Source organism: Mastomys coucha, unplaced genomic scaffold (assembly GCF_008632895.1).
Source record: "Mastomys coucha isolate ucsf_1 unplaced genomic scaffold, UCSF_Mcou_1 pScaffold15, whole genome shotgun sequence".
Lineage (NCBI taxonomy): Eukaryota > Metazoa > Chordata > Mammalia > Rodentia > Muridae > Mastomys > Mastomys coucha.
The window spans coordinates 146,774,925-146,791,138 of NW_022196897.1; the positions used below are offsets into that span (position 1 = coordinate 146,774,925).

The following is a 16,214-nucleotide window of genomic DNA, read 5'->3' on the forward strand; positions in this document are numbered from 1 at the left end:
TCCTGGGCAGATGTCATACAGACCCTACAAGAACACAAATGCCAGCCCAGGCTACTATATCCAGCAAAACTCTCAATTACCATAGATGGAGAAAACAAGATATTCCATGACAAAACAAAATTTACACAATATCTTTCCACAAATCCAGCCCTACAAAGGATAATAGTTGGAAAACATCAACATAAGGAGCAAAACTACACCCTAGAAGAAGCAAGAAAGTAATCTTTCAACAAATCCACACAAACCTAATTCCACCTCTTACAACAAAAAAAACAGGAAGTAACAATTACTTTTTCTTAATATCTTAATATGAAAATTAATATTACCAACACATCCTAATTGATTGAAATCCAAAAATATGAGGAATTAGAAATTGGCTGTCATTCAATGGTCTCTCTAATTTGGTAGATAGACAAATAGGTCCACTATTTTACAATCCATATACACTTTCAGCTTGTTTGTTCATGACAATGTCTTGCTGTGTACAACATAATAGTCTTGAGATCTTGCTTCTATCTCAGCCTCTCTATTAGTAGTATTATTTCATGATTTTACACTGTACTATGTTTTGCAGAACAGCTTACATATTTTAAAAGTATTAATATACCCAAAAGAAATGTAGACAATTAAATTGGGAGGGGGTTTGTAAGAGAACAACAAAGAAAAAAAACTGCTATCAAAAAGGCTGTCATACGATAAACACACATCCATATATAACCACCAGTCACTACTTCCACTACCACCTACCAGTGTCAGGGACAAATTTACTGAATTTAATTATAAAGACATTAGTGGTAAATTGAAGTTTAAGAAAATAAAACTACCTAATAATAATAGGCAGTTTTCAGTGTCTAAATATACATTTTCAACCAAAATAATATATATATTTTTCCTCACATTATTGAACATATCTTCATTGCATGGCTTTTATAACTAAAATGTCTACTGTCCAATCGTGCTGCAGTGGACTTAACTCTATTGAATTCTGTTAAATGTTACATGAACTTCAACTGCCCACCTTATGGGTACAACAACTCTACACATACAGAGTATTTTCTTCTTCTATAGGTTATTTCCTAAGGATAAGTTTATAGAATTAGGTCTATTATCCTAAAGTACATAATTGCTAAGTATCTTTAAATATAATTAGCAAGTTATTTGAAATAAATGCTTTATAATGCCAAACATAAGAATGCCACACAATTACATTCCTCTAGTGAGCACAACAGCTTATTGGATAAGTCATGAAAGATCTCAGACAAAAGTATAAGAAGAAAACAACAGATCAACTTGGCTTCACCAAAAGTAAAGTTGGACTTCAGAGGTCACTTTCAAAGTGACAAAATGGGACTAGAATTGAAGATGATGTTAGAAAGCTTTCTTAACATACACAAAAATGAGCTTTAAAAATCATCTATCTGATAAGATGTACCTGGAATATCTATGAAGATATTTTACAACATAAGAAAAACACCATCTACTTAAAAATGAGTAAAGGATTTGCTCAGATATTTCCCCTAAGACATACAAATGGATAATAAGTACATTTTAAAGTGTTTAACTTTGCCAGATATTGTGTCACACACCTTTAATCCCAGCACTTGGGAAGTAGAGGCAGGCAGAGTGCTGTGAATTCAAGGCCTGCCTAGTCTACACAAGTGAGTTCCAGGACAGTAAGAGCTATATAGTGAGACCCTACTTCAAAATACAAAAAATAAAAATAAATAATAAAACAAAAAGTACCTACATCATTGGTAGCTAAGAAACAAATCAAAACTACAATGAAATCCCTCTGCACCCTATCAGGAGAGGTGCAGTCACATGGCAGAGAACAGATTCTGACAAGAATGTGTCGAAATTGGAGCTTTCACTGTTTCTGGTACGTGAAATGGTGCAGCTACTCTGAACAAAAGATTTTGGCAGTTCCTCAAGAAGCTACTACATAGTTACAAAATATATCCAGTAATGCTACTCCTAAACAGATGCAAAAAAGAATGAAAGTATGTGTGTGTGTGTGTGTGTGTGTGTGTGTGTGTGTGTGTGTAAAAGAGAAAGGGGGGGTAAAGGCCACAAAGTCACAGCCTTTAGTTCTGTTGGAAAGGGCCATCACTTAATACGTTTACATTATAATTTAAATGACAGTTTTGTGACAGTCTGTTATTTATGTCTACCTGGAATAAGGGTGAATGACAATGTCTATAAGCATCATTCTTGGTAGGAGAGAGAAAAGAAAGATGGAGAGCCACCAGCTGGAAGATGCACTACCAGCTAGAAGAGAGCTTGGGCTCACCACAAGTCCAGACCAGCAGCAGAATGCAGTAAGTAACAGATAATGCAGGACCCTTGCTTCTATGGCACAAATCAAAAGCACAGGGCTAGTGCTGGTATTTGTGATAAAGACTGGGTTTCACTGAGCAACAGGGAAATAATGTTTCCAGTATTTTATTTACAAATTCTACCCTATATTCTGAGGCAGGGTTGCTTGCTGAAGCTGGAAACTGTTGTTTTGGTTAAGTCTGGCTAGCCAATTGCTCTAGGGCTACTGTCTCTGTCTCTCCTTCCTGTATGATGACATTACAGGCAACAGTCACACCCACCCAGCTGTCATGTGGGCTCTGGAGACTTGAACTGTGTCATTCATGCTTGCATGACAAAGGTTTTATACCCACCAATAAGATATTTGAATAAGGCCGGGCAGTGGTGGCGCATGCCTTTAATCCTAGCACTTGGGAGGCAGAGGCAGGCGGATTTCTGAGTTCGAGGCCAGCCTGATCTACAGAGTGAGTTCCAGGACAGCCAGGGCTACACAGAGAAACCCTGTCTCGGAAAAACAAACAAACAAAAAAGTTCCAGTTAGTTTATGTGTATGAGCATTTTGAATGTATGTAAGTATGTGTACCACTTGGTGCACACTTGGTGCCATCAGAGGTCTGAAAGGGGGTATCAGATCTCCTGGAGCTGGAGTTATAAATGGTTATGAGCAACCATGCAGGTGTTGGGCACCAAATAGTTAGAAAAAGAAGTCCAACTGGAAGTAAACGCATAAATAAACAATCCTACTCCTTAAATCAAGATCCTTTATAACCTTCTGGGTTGTCATGTTTCTTGCCTAATAACTGCTTGCAAAGAGAAGATGGCAGGCAGGCCTTTGTGACAGTTGAAAGCACTAGAGGGCTGCCCTAGACCCCTGCTTCCTGCACTTTTCTTTCTTTATAGAGAAGATGGCTCGCTATGCTATGATCCTTTCTTCTCAACCAAGCAATAATTAGGTCATCAAAATGATACTGCTAGTTGGGTGTGGTAATCCCAGTGAATTACAGGTCAGCCTGGTCTCTACATAGTGAGTTTCAGAAAAGAGACTCAGAGAGAGAGAGAGCGAGAGAGAGAGAGAGAGAGAGAGAGAATATGAATGAATGAATGAATGAATGAATGAATGAGGTTTTACAAGACCTGAACAAGCTCTAGCCTGACAAAAATCTCAGCTAAGAGAAGGGAAAGTGAGCACAGATTCCCACTCCTAACCAAGGACTGACACATGCCAGAAGGGAAAATCAGCACTCTCTAGTGGAGTGACACTGGATATAGCAACCGCACTACAGAGCAGGCCCTATGCTCAGGAGTAACTTGTTGGTCAATACAACACAGAATCCATGGTTTGTTTTTGTGTGCCCTTTTGTTTGTTTTGTATTTTTTAGTCCTTTGGACATTTTGTTTTGATTTTTGGTTTTCTTTGTTTTTTTTTTGTTTTGTTTTTGTTTTGTTTTTTGTTTGTTTGTTTATTTTCAAGACAGGGTTTCTCTGTGTAGCCCTGGCTGTCCTGGAATTCATTCTGTAGGCCAGGCTGGCCTCGAACTCAGAAATCTGCCTGCCTCTTCTTCCCAAGTGCTGGGATTAAAGGCGTGCACCACCACTGCCTGTCTTGTTTTGATATTTTTTAGAGAGAGAGAAAGAACAGGAAACAAGTGGGTAGGGAAGTGGAGAGGTTATGGGAGCAACTGGGGGAGGGAAAGGATGAGTAAAATACATTGTATGAAAATTTGAAAGAATAAAAAATACTTTTAAAAGAAAATTGTAGTGCTTTAAAATGTGCTTATGTGGCCAGTGAGATGGCTCAGCAAGAAAAAGCATCTGTGATTGAGCCTGATGACCTCAGGCATCACACGGCGGAAAGACAGTGTTTGTCCTCTGACCTCCACATGCAAACCATGGAGTGTGTGCACACACGTTTCAGTTTGTTTTTTTTTTTTTTAAGATTTAGTTATTTTTTCATGTATGAATGTTTTGTCTGCTTGTATATATGTGCAGGATTTAGGCGTGGTATGAACCACCATGTAGATGCTAGGACTCAAGCCTAGGTCCTGTGCAATAACAGCCAGTACTCTTAACCTCTGAGACATCTTTCCAGCCCCAATTCAAATGTTTTTGGTTTTAATGGCAAGCAAGAGAACAGTAATAAGGGGACAGAAATCAGGCTTTTAGAGTAAGTGCTATGCTCAAAATAAATAAACATTCATTTGCAAATGAGCTGCATCTTATTTGGATCCTGAGTCTAACAAACTAAGAACAAAAAGCCATTTTTAAAAAACTATCAGGGAAACAAACGTGTTGGCATTTTAGCTCATTATCACACTGAAAAACAATAAAAATACCCAAACCCAGTGGTTTAAAGAGAACACTGTCTGCCTCATGATTCTGAGGAGCCTTAGTGGGAGCATCATTGCTCAGGGCAGGGAAGCTAGAGACCAGGCTAGGCCTTCTCTCCTGTACCTGCCACGGCCTGCCTGAGATGGTTGGGACAGACTCGCTCTTCTCCTTACATGGCAGCTTCGGCCTTCGCACAGTATGGCGGCAGAAAGAGTGGTCAGACTACTTATATGGTGGATGACTTCCAAGACAGGAAGTTGCCAGCCACCTTAAGAGCTAGATCTGGAACTGCCAGTATTATTTTTGACATACTCCACTGGTCAAAAATAAATTATAAGGCCAATCCCAATTAAAGGGGATGGAAAACAGATTTCCCCTCCTGGACCAGAAATTTTTCAAACTAGAAGCAATGGTAGTATTTTTTTTAGCCCACCTACCAAAAATGGACATTATATAACAATAATAAAATATATATATTATATAATTAATATATAATAAATAATAAATAATAAAATTAATTAATTAATCAAGAATTACTTCATGTCTTTGTATTTAACACTAGCATTTCAGTTATGCCAAAACAAAAGTCCCAAATTGGTTAGTATGACACATAGAAATACTTATGTAAAAAAACCTCACGATATACTAATTTACTGGAGGGCAAAAAAATCACAAGAAAAAATGGGGCCTGGGTAAGAATGAAAAATATCTGACCATTCTACTACATATATCTCATATTTTCATAAATAAAAACAAAATCTGACACAAAAAGGGTGTATGATAAAGCCTTTATAGCAACTTCTAAAAAAGTATTTTGTTTTAAATGTTTGGCTTTCCTTTCTTAGAAATTACTAACTTTGACCATGACAACCAGATACTGCCACCCACCTTCCTATTGCACAAGCCAACCTTAAACTACTATCTTTCTGGGAATTTTCCACACCACCAAGAAAACTAAGTTAATGTCAATTCTACCACTCAAAAGACATGGCATCCTATCTTTCCCAGTGCCATCCTCAGTGCCCCTTGAGGCTTGCTAGTGCTCCCACCCTCTTGTAACACACAGAAGCTCCTAAGCAAGGAAGAACAGGATATGCCCATCACTGCAGACCCTCATTCTGATTAAGTCCATTTTCCCTTTAGGCTACATTTATCCTGAATATCTATTACAGCAAACATAGCCTTTTTATTTTCACATTTCCTTGTGCATAGTTCAAAGAGTTTACAATTATTCCAGTGGGTTTGGCAGGTTGTGGTCATTCTCATCTTTTTCTTTATTCTACTTTATGTCTTATTCTTCCTCTTTTTTTTTTTTTTCTTTTGAGACAGGGCTTCTCTGTGTAACAGCCCTAACTGTCCTGGAACTATGTAGACCAGGCTGGTCTCAAACTCACAGAGATCTGCCTGCCTCTGCCTCCTGTGTGCTGGGATTAAAGGCATGTATCACTACTGCCTGACTCTACTTTTCTTTTTTAAAAAGCATTAAAGGGTATCTTAGGGGCTGGTGAGATGGCTCAGCAGGTAAGAGCACTGACTGCTCTTCCAAAGGTCCTGAATTCGGACCCCAGCAACCACATGGTGGCTCACAACCATCCATGATGAGATCTGATGCCCTCTTCTGGTGTGTCTAAAGACAGCTACAGTGTATTACACTGGAACGAGTTGGGCCAGAGTGAGCAAGGGCCAGAGTGAGAGGGGTTGGAGGGAGTGGGGCAGCAGAGGTCCTGAGTTCAGTTCCCAGCAGCCACACACATGATGGCTCACAGCTATCTGTACAGCTACAGTGTACTCATACACATAAAATAAATAAAATAAATCTTTAAAGGGTATCTTAGAAAGGATTACTTCTGCTGTGGCCAAATGCAACTTGCAGAGGAAAGGGTTTACTTGGCTCACACTTCCACATCTTAGTCCACCACTGAAGGAAGTCTGGACAGAACTCAAACAGGGAAGGAACCTGGAAACAGGAGTTAGTACAGAGACCATGGGGGGGGGGGTGCTGCTTACTACTGGCTTGCTCAGACTTTCTTTTTTTCTTTTCAAAAGATTTATTTACTTATTTTATGTATATGAGTACACTGTAGTTGGACAGATGGTTGTGAACCACCATGTGGTTGTTGGGATTTGAACTCGGGACCTTCGGAAGAACAGTCAGTGCTCTTAACTGCTGAGCTTTCTCTCCAGCCCCTCAGATTGGTTTCTTATAGCACCCAGGACCACCAGGAACAGCACCACCCACAATAGGCTGGGCCTTCCCACATCAATTGCTAATTAAGAAAATGCCTTACAGGCTTGCCTACAGCCTACTCTTATGGAGGCACCTTCTCAGTTGACGCTGTCTTCAGGCTGATGACTCTAGCTGTGTCAATCTGTCATAAAACCAACCAGCAATGATGAAGGGCATTTCAATGTTAGAATGATGCTTACTTTTTTTCCTCACTGTCAGATGGGGGCAGTGGTCCAGCAAGATGGCATAGTAAGTAAGGGAGCTTGCTGCCAAGCCTGACATATTCTATATCTGGTACCCACATAGTAGAAGAAGAAAACAACTCCTACAAAATGTCTTCTGACCTCCATTTGTACACTGTGCATGTGTGCCCATGCACAGAAAAAAATATAATAATAATATAAAATAATAAAAAAGGTAAGTTGTACTTTTCCTGTTACATCTAGTAGAGAACTGTCACAGTGGGATAGAATGAGTCAGCAGCACTCTACAGCGAACAGCACACATAGGAAGCCATCTTCTGTTGGAGTGTGTGGGCAGGGCTGTGGTAAGACAGCAGATGTGCTGGCTGGAGTAGTCAGGGTTCAAATCTGTCTAACCTGTGTCTGTCAGGGGTGAAGAATGGCAGAGCCCAGAGCTGGGCTAGTTTAACCCACTGAGTGCTTATAGGTCTCAATACTTTCTGCATTTAAAACTCATAATTCAACTGACGGCTCAGGGCTAAAGCTCTCTGCTTTCACCCCTCAAACAATTCTTGTTTCTGTCACATCACCAACAGAAATAGCCTACTCTACTCAGATGTTATCACTTCTAAAGTGAATGCTACATTATTCTTCAAACTCAGAAGGGTGAACATGTTATAAACACAGGGGTCCCAGAAAAAGAGGTACTTGAAAGACTCAGTCTAGCCAGCCTCCTCTGTATGAGGGCCCTCTAATGCACCACTGCGTGGTGGTCAGAACAGGCATTGTCTGAGCATCTCCAGATACAAGGAGCTCACACTTAGCACCAATGGAAAGGGTTTTAGAATAGTATTGTATAGTGAGCACACATGCAAATACGTTTATGTAGGTTAGATTGGTTAAGTTTATGCCATCTCTGAACTCAAGAAGCCAATGGTCTTCTGTGGTTATTAGGACCACTAATACCCTGAGGCTTGCTTTCCTAGACACATTGGAATTCCCTGTCTAACCAAGGTTAGGTGTAACCAATAAAATGTGAGAAAATGTGTTACCTCCAGGGGGCACTTTTAGGGAAGTATCTACTTTGTTTCAGTATTTACTCTTGGGCCTGTTCACAGGCACTGTCTCAGAGAGTGACTACTCACCCAGTCCTAAGAGAAGAGCTGGGAGTTGAGCACACAGCATAATGGAAAAGCACTTGTCTCACATGTACAAGGCCCTGTTTTCAATCCCCAGCACTAGGGCATTGGCTGGGACATGAAGAAGTGAGCCATCTTGTGTGTATGTGGAAGCATATTCCAGACAGAAATAGCAGCTGGCCGTAGGTGTTGAAATGGTGGCAGAGGTAGAGAGAGGGCAGGAAGAAACCAGGTTAAAGAGCTGTGGGGGTGGAAATGTGCAGACACACAATGATGTTAAAATTTCTCTGAGACAGGCAATCCAAAGGAGGGCTTTAAATACAGGGCTGACAGATCTGCCATGTGTTTAGTTCAGCATGGCGCCGCTGGCTGTACTGACAACAAACTGGGAAAAGCCAGAGGCTACACAGGGGCAATCCATGAGGATATGGAAGGAGTCCAGGCAGGAGATGACAGTGGCTGGCATCAGGCTGGGAGAAACTGAGGCTATGAGGGGTAGCTGGGTTCTGAAAACTCTTTTGAAAGTACAGGGTATGTGTTCTGTGTCCATATGAATGGAGACAGACTTCAACTTGGTGAGTAGATGATGACATTACTATTAACCAAAACATATTTGGAACTAGTAAGCACCATGCAGAAAGCAGAAGGAGCTCTGAGCTGCTGATAGTGGACATCTGTTCTAGGGGAAACTAGATTGAGCTGGTTTTCTCCCAAGTGTTTCAGGGAGCAAATGGATCAGACTGCTAATGAGCAGAGAGGCTGTGAAATGCCAATGTCCCCAATGAAAAAGACTCTAGTCTTTGCCAAAACCCACTCAAACCCACAGAAAAAAAATACAGGAAGTGTGGTGAGACTTAAGGGGTTGGGGTAGGGCTGAGAGCAAGGCTAGGGTAGCAGCAGAGGCAAGTGGCCAGCACTTGTTCCATGGAGGTGTAAGAACGCTGCTTTCAAAGGAAATGTGTTACTGGGAAGCAGACTTGAATCCTAAATTTTGTTTCAAATACAAAGGTAAATTACTTTATTAAATTTAAACTAAAAAAATGTTAAAGCATTATAAATGGTTTGTTCTGGATGTGGTTTTACTTCTGAAATTACATTTGTTTTGTTTTAATTGAAAATTTCCAGTGTAGGCCACATAGTTTTCAAGTTAAATAGCTTGCAGCCTGGCATGCTTACAAGAATCTCTGAAGAACATTCATTTAGAAAATAAAACCCCTTCCTGGCTCACCCTACAAATCCTGCCTCCCTCCTCATCCTACACTTAGTCTCATTGATAACTCTCTTCACTGACCTTACTACAAAGTCCAAAGATTGGGCACACAGCACTTCATTCCATCACTGTGAGGAATACAGAACTATCTGCTTTTCTTTTACTTGCTTGAGGAAAACCATTCAGTGGGTAAGGTTTCAAAAGTAGATACACTCACTCACCATTTGTAAGATCCACTAAAACAAAAATGGAAATGTTCTCCCTTATTCAATTCAGCCACTCTTATATAGATAGAAATTCAGCCTATTGATAAACCTACACATATATAAAGTATGTAATATGTGATCAGCACTGGGACAGCAACAGATGAGAAACAACCCAATCGATGACCAAAAAGAGACAGTCAAATCAACTATAGCGCATCTAGATAGTGGAAATAATGTACATGTGAGGAAAATACAAACGCACTACATTTATACTGCCATTAGCTAACCATTAACCTCCATGGACCCCCTAATTTCAGAAAAGTATGAGTATTCTATACATTCAAAACAAAAAAGTTAAATTTAACCAAATGCTAAAATGACACATTTCCCAGAACTTTGAGTTGTTACAGATAACAAGTAAGAAAGTAATAGGCTAGTGAGGCTGAGCCTGAGACCATTCAGATGGGTGACAGGGATGGTAAATCATGTTCCTAAATACCCCAAATATCTCAATGCTGACAAACTTTTTGGGGTAGCTGCTGTAGTACTGTGCATGGGCACTACCCCTACAGGATGCAATACCCAAACACAACCTATGTTTGCCTCCAAGTTAAAGCCATAGCTCTAAGGGGACTCAGAAGCACCAATGTAGAGGAAGGGGGAAGGTGCAGCCCAATGCCTTCCCAGATACAGTTTCATGTGGCCTGCTCTGCAAGCTCTTATGAGTGTCACTAAGGCTCAAAGCTTATCACAACTGTGATGTTTGCTTTCTTAGTTAATCTCCCTTGTAGGCACAGAATAATTTAACTGTTTACTACACAACCAACAAGTTCTTTCTGTATTTGACTTGTCTTATGGTTGAGGCCCTAATCTGACACTTTAGTAACTGTCTGTGCCTGTAGGCACCTTCAGTTCATTCTGCAATCTCTCTGGGGACATCCTATCACCAAACTATATCCTCAGGCCTTTGCGCACATAAAAATTTGTGCACATCTTTTCAAAATGTGGCAATTAGAAATGAAAGAAGTCCTCAATTTGCAGCTCACCCAGAAGAGAAGTCAGTGGGAACTGTGTCTACCACTGTGCATCTCCTATGACTACCTCCCACATCTATGTTGAAGTCTTGTTTCATTTTCTTCTCTCAGAGGAGAAATCTAGTGTGAAGTGACCCAACAAGCTAAGGAAGCCCTGCTGGGCTGGGCAGATGGGAATTATCCTACCACAGGCCCTTTGGTCATTCAGGCAGACATTCCTAACACTTCCAAACTTTCTGTCCCTTCCCTTTTCAAATTCTGCCATGCCACACAATGCTTGGCATATAATGATAGTTTTTAGTTATTAAACACATGGATAAATGGGATCTAGGCATGGAGTTAAGAATTCTAATACCACAGTGCTATCTGTATTGGCTTATGCTATAGCTCATATGAGCTGAAGTCCTATTTCAGGATGGAGGCCAAGCAGACGAGAATTACACGCAGTCTGTACCTTCATCATCTTGCCAACACTACTAATAACCAGGGTTTACTTAGGTACAAAAACTACTGGCTTTCTTATGCCTGATTCTTTTCAATCAGCTGTCTCAAGGTCCTTTTATGTTATAATACTGTATCACAATGCCCTTCCTTTTGAAGGCTAAATAATAGTCCACTCTCTATATCCATCACATTCTTTTTTTTAATCCCTTTGTCTGTCAGTGGGATGTTAGGTTGTGTCCACCTCTTAACTCTTGTGAATAATGCTGCAAATACAGGAGTTCATAAGTGAATAAACGTCTACTTCTCCTTAGTCCTCCCTCCCCAATCCTATGATGGTGGGGCAGCAGCTGCAGGTGTCATCAGCTGGCCTTATCTTTTAGTTCTTGTCATTAAACTAGCTTCCTCTAAAGCTTGCTTCCTAGTCCTTTCTGATGACATCTGGGTTCTCTTCCTTTTAAGTGACCTCTATTGGCATTTCTTCTAGGCTCCGCCCTACAGTTCCTTGGCAACAGCCAGGTATGCCTGACTCACTATAAAAAGGAGCTGCTTGCCCCCTCCTCACTCTTGTTCTCATTCCCTTATTTTCTGTCCCTTCTCTCCCCACTCCCCTCCCCTGCTCTCCATGGTCTCATGGCCAGCCTCTACTCCACTCCTCTGCTTTCTCTTTCTTTCTCTCTGCCTTTCTCTGTCTCTACTCCCCCTTCAACTCCCCTCTCCATGCCCTAAATAAACTCTATTCTATACTATACCTTCATCCTGAGGCTGGTACCTCAGGGGGATGGGATGCCTCAGCATGGGCCAGCAGAGGCACTCCCTTCCCCCAGATCATACCACAACTTCCCTGGCATTTTTGGTCTTTTTATAAAGCACAATAAATTCAACAAGTTAATTTTTAAATTTATTCTACTTGTCAAAGAGGGAAGAAATCTATTGAGCCCTTTCTTGCCTTCTCTGTTGAAAAAGCTCTAGTTCCTTCATCCAGACAAAGGCAGTGCTCCATCCGGGAAAAGTTGCAGGAGTACAGGCTTCGGTTCCCTGGAAGTAAAGGCTGAACACTAAAATACATGCTCACTTCTGGACGTGCATTTTGAATGCCGTTAATAGCTCTTCATGAAGTTATCGTTTTTTTCTTGATAGGCAATATTAAATGCCTGGGTTGCTCAGCTTAAGAGTCAGGATACATCTACAAAATCCACTTCTGATCTTCTGTCAAACTGTCAGGCCCAACTGTACTTCATCAGTAAAGTTCCATATTTTGCCAGAACTCTCCAAGATCAGTCATGTTCAGCCTAATTTCCTAGAGGGCAGCAGACCAAGGCGCACAGAGTCCAACAAGGCAATTTGGGGCTGCTGTATATACTTGGCTCTGTCTTTGAGAAACTTTAGAGCACTGAAGCGCCTTGAGGGGAGGAGAAAGAGGCCTTGACACCTAAGCCTTCTGTAGGCTACAAAGCAATAAAAAACAATCAAAACCCCTAAAATTCAAATTGGTTATATAGGTACTGTGCTGGGTAGTTTTATGTGAATTTGACATAAGCTAGAGTCATCAGCCTGAAGGCAGCCTCAACTGAGAAGGTGCCTCCATAAGAGTAGGCTGTAGGCAAGCCTGTAAGGCATTTTCTTAATTAGCAATTGATGTGGGAAGGTCCAGCCTATTGTGGGTGGTGCTGTTCCTGGTGGTCCTGGGTGCAAGCCATGATGAACAAGCCAGTAATAAGCAGCCCCTCCCCCCCATGGTCTCTGTACTAACTCCTGTTTCCAGGTTCCTTCCCTGTTTGAGTTCTGTCCAGACTTCCTTCAGTAGTGGACTAAAATATGGAAGTGTGAGCCAAGTAAACCCTTTCCTCTCCAAGTTGCATTTGATCATGGTGTTTCATCACAGCAGCAGTAATCCTCACTAAAAAAGGTACGAAGTCCAAGACTTCAACAACTGTTTACTTAAATCACCTTTCAAATCAGAAATGAATCATACATTTCTCTCTATTCCCATCTCACCCATTGTCCTACATGTATACATATGGGCACATGCACAAACACATACATGTATACATATGGGCACATGAACAAACACATATAGACACTCATTCAACACAACTCTTGGGACAGATACACACATAAATAATCACACACACTCATCCAATAAGACTCTTGAGTATGTGTCGGGGTGAGTTAACTTTCTCAACAAAGTAAAACGTACTTATTTCCTTTCTGTGAAGGTGTGCCGGGCAGTGGTGGCGTACACTTTTAATCCCAGCACTTGGGAGGCAGAGGCAGGTGGATTTCTGAGTTCGAGCCAGGCTGGTCTACAGAGTGAGTTCCAGGACAGCCAGGGCTACACAGAGAAACCCTGTCTCAAAAACAAAAAACAAAAAAAAGAAAAGAAAAAGACCATTTTATTGGAATGTATTGGTTTGTTATTGTTTCTATGATAGCCTTTAACAAAAAAAAAAAAAAATCATCTGACTTTACTTAAAATACTATGCAATTCCCATTAAAACCCAGAAAACATTCCATTAAATGGCCCTTTCCCATCCCCCTCTCTCCTATAGAGCCAGCTAGTCCTGCAGTCCTTGCTCAGCCTTTGGCTCACTGTAGGCACCACTCCCTCTTCCCATTTTGATCAAACTACTTACTTCTGGGTGACCAGTCAAGTGGTTTTTCCCAACAGCTCTTCTGCAGCTTTTATCTGAGTTTCAACAGCCATTAAGGACCCTTAGGACCCAGGGAGGCTGAGACCCACACTTGTGCAATCTCACCAGGTCGGGACTTGGAGTCTTCTATTCCCAAGTGACTTCCAAAGCACACTAGCTCCATCATTTCCAGTCACAACTGATAGGTTCCTCTCTGATTGGTACCTATTTCCTAAGAAATAAAACAAAAGAAAAACATCCAGGCTCCATGGTCTAGAAGATCCAGATCTTTACCTTCCACTGTCATAGTCTATTTGGGCTGCTGCAACAAAATGCCATAGAACAGGTGGATTATAAATAGAAATTAATTTCTCCCATCTCTTGAACCTTCAAGATTGCCTTGCTGGTAGACACTGTTTGCTGAGGCCTATTTTCTCAGTCAGTCATCATCTCATTGTGGCCTCATATGGTGGAAGGGTCAAAAGAATAATGTGGGGCCTCTTTAAAATGCACCAATACTGCTCACTAGGCTTCTTTCTCCATGGTCTGATGGCTTTCCAAAAGCTACACTTCCTCATTCTGCCCTGGGGGTTAGGATTTCAATGCATAGGGTTGAGGGACACAAACAGTGAGACCACTGTACCAGATGTCCAAGCAGAGATCTCCACATCACTCCCACATAATGCACCCTGCTCCGTTCTTTCCCTTATGTGCTATATTAGTTGGTTTTATCATTTCTGACAAAAACAGCTTGCGACCAAAACAACTTGAGAACATGGATTATCTACCTGTCTAATTGCTGTGACAGAGTTCCTGACAAAAGCACTGAAGGAAGGGCTTTCTGTGGCTCACAGTCCAGGGCACAGCACCTCATATCATGTATTCACTTTTCACTCTTGAATGTGTCCCTTGATAAACAGAACTCAATATTTTGATGTATTCAATTCTTCTAATCACCTTCTATCTTTTCAGTATCATAGATAGAAATCACTATCTAATCTAATGCAATACAGATTTTGCCCCCTGTGATGTCTTCAAAGTGTTTTATAGCTTTAATTTTTAATTTGGTCTTTGATCCACACTGCATTCATTTTTTTCCTATATGCTGTAAGGGTCTAGCTTTATCTATCTGCACAGGGATGTCTAGTTTTCCAAGCACCATTTGTTAAAAGGACTGTCCTTTTTTCACTAAAAAGAATGATCAAAGATCAACTGTGTGTGTATCAGTTAATTTCTGAGCTCTCTGTTTTATTCTATTGATCTATATTTTCATTAACAATTTTAATATTGAATATACATTGAATGATATTTTAAATAAATCAAATAATGCGTTATTTCTGTTTTGTTTTCAGTTGGACTGCTAGAACATTTAAAACCACACATATAGTTTCCACTATATTTATACTGGGCAGCACTACCCTAGAAGCTGTGAATGGAGCTACAGGCAGTGTGGGAAACAGCTGAGACACTGTGGGATGAAACTGATTCTGAGTTCTCTTCCCCTTTTGCTTACCTACTATTACAGAACACAGGGAGAAGGAAACACCATAGTTAGCGAGGCTTGTGAATGGAACACGCTCAGGTTTCAGAACCTGAATGCTTCAACACAGCAGCCATTAGCTGCAGATGTTCATGTGCCTACCAGACACTCACAATGTAGCCAATGTGAAAATTCAGAGTTCTGTAAGTGTAAAATACTGCAAAGGCATAGTACAAAGGATAAAAGATCTAAAAAGTTATATCAATTACATATTAAAACAATATATTAATGAATCTGGTCAAATAAAATATATAAATTACATACTGTTGTATATATGTAAGTATATATTATATATTATATATATATTACACATATTTGTAAAAGAAAAGCTGTGTGGAAGAGCATGAGGACACTCCTGTAGGAGTCAGAATACCACTTTTAGACTTCTCTCCCTCCCTCCCTTCCCTTCTCCCTCTTCCTTCTTCTTTGAGACAGAATCTCACTATGCATCCCAGGGACTTGCAGCCTCCCTGCTTCAGTGCTAGATTATAGGTATGTGTCACTATGCCCAGATCTATTTGCTTGGGTTTTTTCCCAGACAGGCTCACATATAGCCTGAAGCGGCCTTGTATTCACTATATAGTCAAAAATGACTTTAGAATACTGATGCTTCTGCCTCCGTCTTCTAAGGGCTGGAATTATAGATGTGTAGCAACATGACTCTGGAACTGCTTTATTTTGTTTTTCAGTGCTGGGAATTAAAACCAGGGCCTTACCACATGCTAAAAAAAAGCACTCTACTATTGAGACCCAACCTTAGAGCAGTAGATTCACAGCAAAATTAAGGAGACAGGACAATGGTTTCTCATATATCCCATCCCCATTTATATGATGCCTATAGAACTATGAGTATCCTCCACCAAAACAATGCATTTTCTATATTTAATGATCACAGAGACTCCACAGTCTACAGTAGGGCTCACTTGCATACTCTGTTCCTTTTTTTTTTTTTTTTTTT

General features: G+C 40.6%; 1 protein-coding gene across 11 annotated transcripts in view; it reads right to left on the bottom strand.

Annotated features, from left to right (window-relative positions):
- The window catches only part of Zhx3 (zinc fingers and homeoboxes 3), a 121,198-nt gene that overhangs the window by 17,828 nt on the left and 87,156 nt on the right, over positions 1 to 16,214 (bottom strand). For 9 of the 11 annotated variants that reach the window (XM_031372608.1, XM_031372607.1, XM_031372602.1 and 6 more), the window contains one exon: positions 13,720 to 13,948. The exons of the other annotated variants lie outside the window; for them this stretch is intronic. The gene's annotated coding sequence lies outside the window, so the exon portion shown is untranslated. The remainder of the gene's footprint in view (positions 1 to 13,719; positions 13,949 to 16,214) is intronic. 11 annotated transcript variants of the gene reach the window in all.